This window comes from Sebastes fasciatus, chromosome 7 (genome assembly GCF_043250625.1).
Source record: "Sebastes fasciatus isolate fSebFas1 chromosome 7, fSebFas1.pri, whole genome shotgun sequence".
Taxonomy (NCBI): domain Eukaryota; kingdom Metazoa; phylum Chordata; class Actinopteri; order Perciformes; family Sebastidae; genus Sebastes; species Sebastes fasciatus.
Window position 1 is genome coordinate 9,418,190 of NC_133801.1, and position 8,434 is coordinate 9,426,623.

The window sequence follows — 8,434 nt, forward strand, 5'->3', positions numbered from 1 at the left end:
TAAATATTGAATCAAAGATGAGTTTTTTATTTAGTTATTTTTAGGAATTTTTAATACAAATGTCTTTTTTTTTATTTGAACAGTCCTACTTACTTACTTAATAGGCTATCTTTTTTGAGAAATTCTGTGGGTTTTTTCTCCCTGACACTTGGCCTTTGTTCTGTTCTGCTCTCTTTTTTAGTTTTAACTGCATACTTTTATATTTTTTTAAGTTTATATGTTTAATAATAATCCAAACTTTTAGTTTTCTTTACCGAAATGAATGAAATGTCGAGACACAGGCAAACTGCATTTAAAAAAAGTTGTCTTACACCCCTTCAAATCAAGAAGGCCTCGCTACAACCACTGGTTGCATCATTAGGGCCCGAGCACGAAAGTGCCAGGACCCCAACGGTTGAGCCGTGCCTGAGGAACCTGCTCAATAGAATCAGGTTTTAATCAAATCAAACCATGTCACTAATCTTTCTGACTTAATGAAGTCAACACCCTAGAGTGTGAATAATTCACATCAAAACCAATAAATAACACAGATAATAAGTTTGTCTTTACAGCATCTTTTCCCATGCGTGACAATGGGACACACCCAAACTCTGACTTTCACGTCGATTAGATCGCTCACCCAGTAACGTTGTTGTTTTTCGCTCTTAACTTTGTCACCAGTAGCTGCAGTTTTGACTTCATGAGTGTAACGGGGTACCAAATGACATACTGATATGCTTTTAGTCATGATTATAGGTGATGACGGTACAATATCTGAAATTACAGGCACCAGAAGCTAATAAAAAAAGTGCAGTGCATTTCTTTTACCTGTAGTCTCTACACCACAAATTCCTACACCTCAGTGTGGGTGTAGGAATGACACTGACAACAGAGAGGTGGCAGTGGAGGAGGTTCCGAGGGTTCTGCACCCTGCGTTAAAAGCTATGAACACCCACACAGGTGATTTCAGTTTATTTGGCTGATTAGATCTCTGCTCACTGTAATGTATTGACATCTTCCTGAGTCTCCTGTCAGCTTTCATTGCACCTGGTAGATGGAGATTTGTGATCTCATGAATTCCACCTTCAGCCTGAGCAGAGGTCTAATCAGCCGGAATAACTGAAAACACCTGTGTGGGTGTTCAGAGGACAAACCGGTTCAGCTTATACAGAGTTTGAACAAAGTGTTCAGATGTACAACAAAAAACAACAAATGAGTAAAGATCTTCCAGTCCCTACGAGTTGGTACTAAATGTGATTATTACATTATGAAAATGCCCAGTGATTGGTAGTTTTGTTATAGCAAGTTCACTCTACTCGACTTTAGCCCTTCTAGTCGCTTCCAGACTAGCGACTAGAAGGGAGCCTGTAAATTGCGAAATTTGATCTGAGATCTGCAAAAACTCTCGTGAGACTTGCTGCCAGACGACCTAACCTAACCTCTCAACCATTCGAGGCATAGGACATGACACAGGACGCTGTTGTAACTTGACTCTACATATTCCAATCTGCCCCAAACTTCACAAGCTGGATAAGAGTCCCGACCTGAAGACATATATGTTCCATTATTGAGTTATGGTGATAGCGCCACCTACCAGCAACAAGAAATGGTTGTATACTGCCACCTACCCTCATAGAAGTGCCTTTTAAGGATGCCCCACAGGTTCTCAACAGGTCACTTACAGTGCAACGTGCTCCACGCAGAAAATACCCTCTAACTGTTGCGTGCAGTGTCCGACTTTCATGTAAATGCACGGCAGCGGGTACCCCCGACGTGCGCAAAGGGGTGAGGGCCCGTTCAACGCTGCTTGCAGCTTTAATTTATTTTAAGATTCTGATATACTTACAAAATATATTCTTTGGGAAGTTACAATGTTAACATTTTTTAAATGTGGAGTACTTTTTATTATTGATATAGGCCTGGTGTTATTGTTGCTTGGGTTAAAAGGTGGGTCGACGGGTGTGACTCTTTGGCTGTAGCTATAATTATGGTTTGATTAAACAAAGTGGAACAGCGTGTGCTTTATCCATCTATCTGAAAGCTCATGTTAGAGAATGTAGAACAACTTGTATGTGTTGTCACAGGATTACCACCGTTTGTTGTTCCAGTATACCTGAATGAGCTCTGCGTCACCTGAGGACAGACCGGCTTCATGCAGCACAACATTTAAAAGTTTAATCATTTCTCAAATCAAACCCTGTTTTTATGAGAAACCCTTAATAATAAAGTGCAATAAGAAATGGTTAGTGCATATAATGATGTACACAAAAACGTTACCTTTCAGGAAGTCCAGATTCTCTGACTGAAACGAGTCCTAACTCGAATGCAAGGCTGAAACAAAATACAACACCACAGGTTACTTAAATTACCACCTATCAAAAAAATTAAAAAAATCTCCTCCACTACTGCAGCAAAAACTTTAAAAGAAGTAACCTTAATCCCAAACTGGGTAACCAGATATCCAATTTCAATTTCTCAACATATTACTGACCTTTTTGTATGATTCCAGAAAGGAGGATGAACAACGATGAAATGTTGCAGGTGGATGCAGGTGGCTTCTGTCTCTCCATTACTTCTGGTAAAATTAAAATACTGCATAATGCCACAAATCTTATGGTAGCATACTGATGATGTTCCTTGTTGTTTCTGGCTCCAAAAAGCATCAAAATATACAATATTTTACCGTATTTCGGAAGAAAGATGCATTACTGTTAGAGCCGTATTTTTACAGCAATTTATTAGTGACAATTATTTGTACTGACATGTCTGTTATGTACGTTTGATGCTTTTTCTCCAGGGGTAATTTATTGTTGTTGAGTTCAACCTGAACCAACAGTGTTTCCACTGCAGTGATTGAATGTAACCATGAATATATTTATTCAAGTATTGAACTCAAGTACAATTGAGGTACTTATTCTTTACTTGAGTATTTCCATTTTACACTACTTTATACTTCTACTCTTAATATACTTCAGAGGGAAATATTGTAAGTTTTACTCCACTACATTTATCTGACAATGACACTTTTTAAAAAACACAATTCATTAATTTATTCTTTTTCTAAAATGGATCCATTTCTGTTTTTGTCATTTCAACAACATCTATTAAAATCACATACAATAACATTGTCATTTTTTGTACTCTTAAAATATAAATCTTGAAAATGAAACAGCTTTAATCTTATTGTACTTGCCGGGTCACAAACTTTCTCATTTTACATCTAAACAGAACACTACAAGATGTTTCTGAAAACATTTGAGGTGAGAAATAGGCATTACAGTAACAGAATATTGATTCATATTTGATCAGCGCTGCCTAGTTTGGCCGTTTTATTGGAGCTCGCCAGTCACTGACAGCTGCTCAGAGACGGCCGACTCCAGATCAGCTCTGATTGGTTGTTTTCCTCCGGTCTGTGAAATATTGCAGATGCCATTAGGAGCACCGGAGGACACCGAGGTACATGCTTTTTTTCAGATTACTCATGAAATACTGTCAGGATATAGTGACCGTTTTGAAAAACTAACTTTTTTTTTATCATATTTGCTCCATTTCTACACACTGCAGCTTTAATTGACTTTAAAAATAGATAACACCGCCATCTTGTGGTGAAGAAAACACACTTCACTTGACAGAATACCTTGATGGGGATAAAAAAAAACCTGCAGGCATTTTGTTGTCAGAACATTTATTTCTAGGAATCAGCAGATTTGTTTACACAAAACCAGCATGTTTCTGTGACACCAATGAAACGACAGGAAGAAAAGTTGGTACTATACTGCACACTCAACCACACACAGACAATTTGTCAATAAGAGACTGAAAGAGAAGTCCGGTCTCCCAGGATCATCATTCCTGAAATGACAGAAAGGACAATACTGTTACTGCAGAAAGTTTTTTGGATTACTACCCGCAATGTAGAGCATAATTTTTCACAATTTACTGTGCAATTATTTGTACTTATGGTGTACCCATACAGTACGTAGTGATACAACGTGTGACGTCGGGGAATAAGGGTGTAACAAACTGGATAAAAATGTATACTATTCTAATATTACAGGTGACATGAGCATGACCATCCTGAGAGGCCCAGGCCACAAAGGTCAACCATTAACGCTTGCTGGTGAAGTAAGCTGAGGCGGTCTTCCGTGGAGCTGTTGTTGGAGGATGCTATAGAAATGATTTGTATATTTCTTATGGTTTTGGTATTAAGTGTAAGTTTTGGATGCAAGTTGAAATTGTTTTTAAGTTAGTTTACGGTTGGAAGAGACATGCTGAGTTTGAAAGTTATGTATACAATAGCTGGTCGTATAATATTTGAATTTTTGAATCTGTACAATGAATCAAAAATGACTATAGTGTTTGTATCCTTTACTCTTCATGACAGTTGACAGTTGGACATAAAATCATTTTCTACACCTCCCTTGGATGTAAGATGAACACTCCACGGTTTCAGTTCAGCTGTATTTATTGTAGAAAACTTATCATTAAAAAAAAGCATTTGTACTACTACTGTGCTCCATAACAACAATAAACAGCACCCTGTGTAACAACAGTGTCAATCCACATAAACCTGACAACCTCAGGCATCTGAAGTCCCCTAAGTACAACTTCGTACCCCATACTGCAAGTAGCTCTACTTTACAACATATACGGTGACATGTAGGCTTGAGCCCTACATGTTCCTTACAATACTCTTTTACCTCTGTTGACCTCCGACCTCTGTTTGTTCCAAAGTAAAAACCTGTAGTTATTTAGGAACTATGTAGTTTACTTGTCCTCATTTTGTTATTATCTGTACCCCTCCGGGTACCCGTTTGTTAAAAAAAACCAACAGCATAAATTATTTCCAAGTTCCCAGATTGTTACCTCCTTTTTTCCCTGACTTCACATTTTGTTCCCTTGTAGCCTACCTATTGGTACTGTGCTGGTACTGCACACTGTTAGTACAAATAATCACACTGTAAACTGTATTAAAGTGTTACTCAGAAAGGATACATGATTTAAATAACATCTTACATGCCATAGCCCCTTCTGCATCTCTAAAGTCGGTCAATCTGAGCAAATATGAATAAAAAGTTGTTGTTTTTTTAAACGGTCACTATATCCTGACAGTAGCGCTATGAGACACAGCACCGTGTTCACTTTCATCAAGGTGATTACAGCTCTTTTATGACTCCCATATCTGACCGTTCCCCTTCTCTCCCACACTGGGCTTGGTTCTTTCCTCTTTTGCTTTAGTCATCTGCATTGAAAACCTATTATTCATACAAAATGTGACCAACATGTTGTTCTGTTTCCTCTAAATAAAGCTGCAACAAAGTGAAAGGAATTCAGCCCAAAGCTGATGAGATAGTAGAAGTTTGGCTGCAGGTTGAAGTGGCAGTAGGTAGTATATTTTTGGCATCATTGGGCAAAAAATCCATTATAACCTTTCAGCATATTGTAATTCAAGTGGTCTGAGAGAAGACTAGACTTCTGCACCTCCTCTTGGCTCTGTTTTCAGGCTTTAAAAAAATCAAGCCTGTGACGGGAGACTTTGGCCAATCACAGGTCATTTCAGAGAGAGAGAGAGTTCCCATTGAGCGTTCCTGTTGGCTGTGCTCCGGCTGGTATTTCCTCAACTGATTTCATCAAGGCTGCCGAGTCACAAACTAGTAAGGGGATAATGTACAGCGAGCCGGTCATTGCTGTGAAAGAATCCCCGACAGGGCGATGCTGAAGGGGATTCTTTCACAACAATGACCCGCGCGCTGTACATTATCCCGCTTATTATACAGCTACTTACCTAAGAAATTTATATTTTGACGGAAAAAAAGGTCCACCAGAGTTCGACATCGGAACTGCGCCCATAGCAACGGTCTGCCATACATAGCAACGGTCTATTATAGAGAAATTAAAGACCGCAGAGCGCCGTGATTGACAAATCAGATTAGAGCATTCAACACAGCTGTTTAATAATCTGATTTAACAGCTAAAGAATACACTACAAGATGATTCTGAAAACATTTGAGGCGAGAAATAGGCATTAACAGAATTTTGATTCATATCTTATCAGCGCTGCCTAGTTTGACCATTTGGTCAGAGTTTGCGAGTGATTGACAGCAGCTGTCATAGACGTCAGCTGGACAGCGGACTCCAGCTCGGCTCTGATTGGTTGTTTTCCTCTGGTTTGTGAAATCTTGCAGATGCCATTAGGAGCACCGGAGGACATAGAGGCACATGATTTCTTTCCAATTACCTGTCTCATGCACTACTGTCAGGATATAATGACCGTTTTATAAAAATGTTTTAATCATATTTGCTCCATTTCTACCCACTGCACCTTTAATAAACTAAAAACTAATCTGCAGATCTGGAGGGTTTTCACTTGACATCAGTTTGACCTTTTCACTGCCATTCTGTTGCTATGGCAACAGCTTTGTTCCATGTTTACTTCCTGTCAGGTATTACATTAACAAACACTGCAACAGGAAATACAAAGGGGCCCATATATAATGTTTATGATTTGTAAAGGTCTGAAAAGGTCTATAAATGACACAGCATACACACGCACACAGGAGGGTGTGGTGTGTTACACATGATTAGAACTTGCACTGCCGGTAAGAGCTGTTCCACCCGTTTTGTTGCATGCACACCGACCTTTGACTATGAGGTGTGACAGGTAGGTTACACGTTGAGCTGCTTTTTATCCCTTTTTGCTATTAAAAGGTCTTGAGAACTACAAACAGAAGTGTTACATGGGAGCACTATCACAAACTGAGCACTGAGGGCTAGTTCACCAGAGAGAAACTATTTTATATCAAAAATTAAATTAGCAAGAGATCTCTAAAACTCAACAGCAGCATTTGGGCCTACCTTATCACTGCCAGAGGATGAACATGAAGATGAAGATGAGGATGAGGAGCCTGATTTGCTTCCCCCTTCCTTATGTTCCTTTTTCTTCTTGTCCTTCTTCTTGTGTTTTTTGCCGTGTCCGTCCTCATCCTTTTTGTCAGACTTGCACTTGTCCTTAGACTCGTCCTTACCTCCAGACTTGTGCTTTTTGTCAGACTTGCCCTTGTCATCCTTGCCCTTGTCAGACTTGTCCTTGTCAGACTTGTCCTTGTCATCCTTGTCCTTGTCATCCTTCTAAAAATGGCAAAAGTTGATTTAGAATAAATAACTGATTGTGTTGGTTTAATCTCAAGTATTGTGTTTGAGTCCAGTAGGACAGATTATTTTTAATTATATAAATGTACTTCAGAGAAAAAAAAAAACGTTACCCCTATTGGCCCATAAGAAAACTTAAAAAAAAAAAAAAATTAAATCAAGCAGCTGATCTTATGAACCTGGTCACATCATGGGGCCAAGGTCAATTTGGTTTTCAAAAATTACATCACTAATGGACAGAATAGTGGCAAAATGTCAGTAAGAAAATATAATCACGGAGCACAAAAAAGCACAATGGCTGAAAGAACACCATGACCAAGATCTACTAAAGAAAATCCCTAAACTGACTAGATATTTCAAGGTTTAGATTAAAGGCTATCTTAATTTGTGTGTGTATATGTTTCTTTATATTTCTACTCCTCCTCCTCAGTACCTGAAGAAGCTCTTATGCCTATGAACTTGTCCTACCATTTTACCACTTCTATTATTATTGATATGTTCTGTGATGTTCTGTTTTAGCAGTTACCATATTTGTACTTTATTTATCTGCTTTTATTGTCTTGTGAAGCACTTTGTAACATCTGTTTTGAGAAATACTATATAAATAAATGTATTATATTATTATTATTATTATTATTATTAACTACATGAGCATTTTTGTGTAACATACAAAGCTCCTATACCTTATCCTTCTTCCCGAACCAATTGAACTCATCCTTCTGAGCTTCCTCCTTCTTCACCTCCTCTTCCTTATCATCTCCTAAAGCTGCACACATGCACAAGAGACAGGATGAGAGACAAAAGCAACCTCTTTACACAGCAGGAGTACAGCTACACATGAAATACACCAAACATTCCTGCTACCAAGACTTGGAAAATGTTGTTAAAGTCAACAAAGAAACAAACAAACATTCAAAGTATTCCTCCTAAATATAGTCAACATAAATTAGAGCCTACCTGAATCCAGACTGAAAGACATTGTGACTCCTGTTCGTGCTTTCCCAAACAACTCTGCTTTAACCACACGAGGACTCAGAGAGAGGAAACCTTGGAGAGACCGCGCCCAACAAACCACCTGACCTAAACACGCCCCCTAACCTCCCACCTGGGTTCAACATTCACCTTTATGTAATATATAGACTGCACGTTTACACCACATACACACATTACATTGCATTGCATTACAAACCTGCACAGTAAATCTGAGTAGGACATATTATTGTGGAATATAAATAAGTCATGGTAGTGTTGGTTGTTATGTCTCCTCTAGGGGACACCTTGAGGCACACCTTGAGAAAGACTCATC

The 8,434-nt window shown here is 38.7% G+C and overlaps 1 long non-coding RNA gene across 1 annotated transcript in view; it reads left to right on the forward strand.

Moving 5' to 3' along the window:
• LOC141771314 (uncharacterized) overlaps positions 1-8,434 on the forward strand; it is a 202,033-nt gene that overhangs the window by 2,657 nt on the left and 190,942 nt on the right. The gene's annotated exons all lie outside the window — the stretch shown is intronic.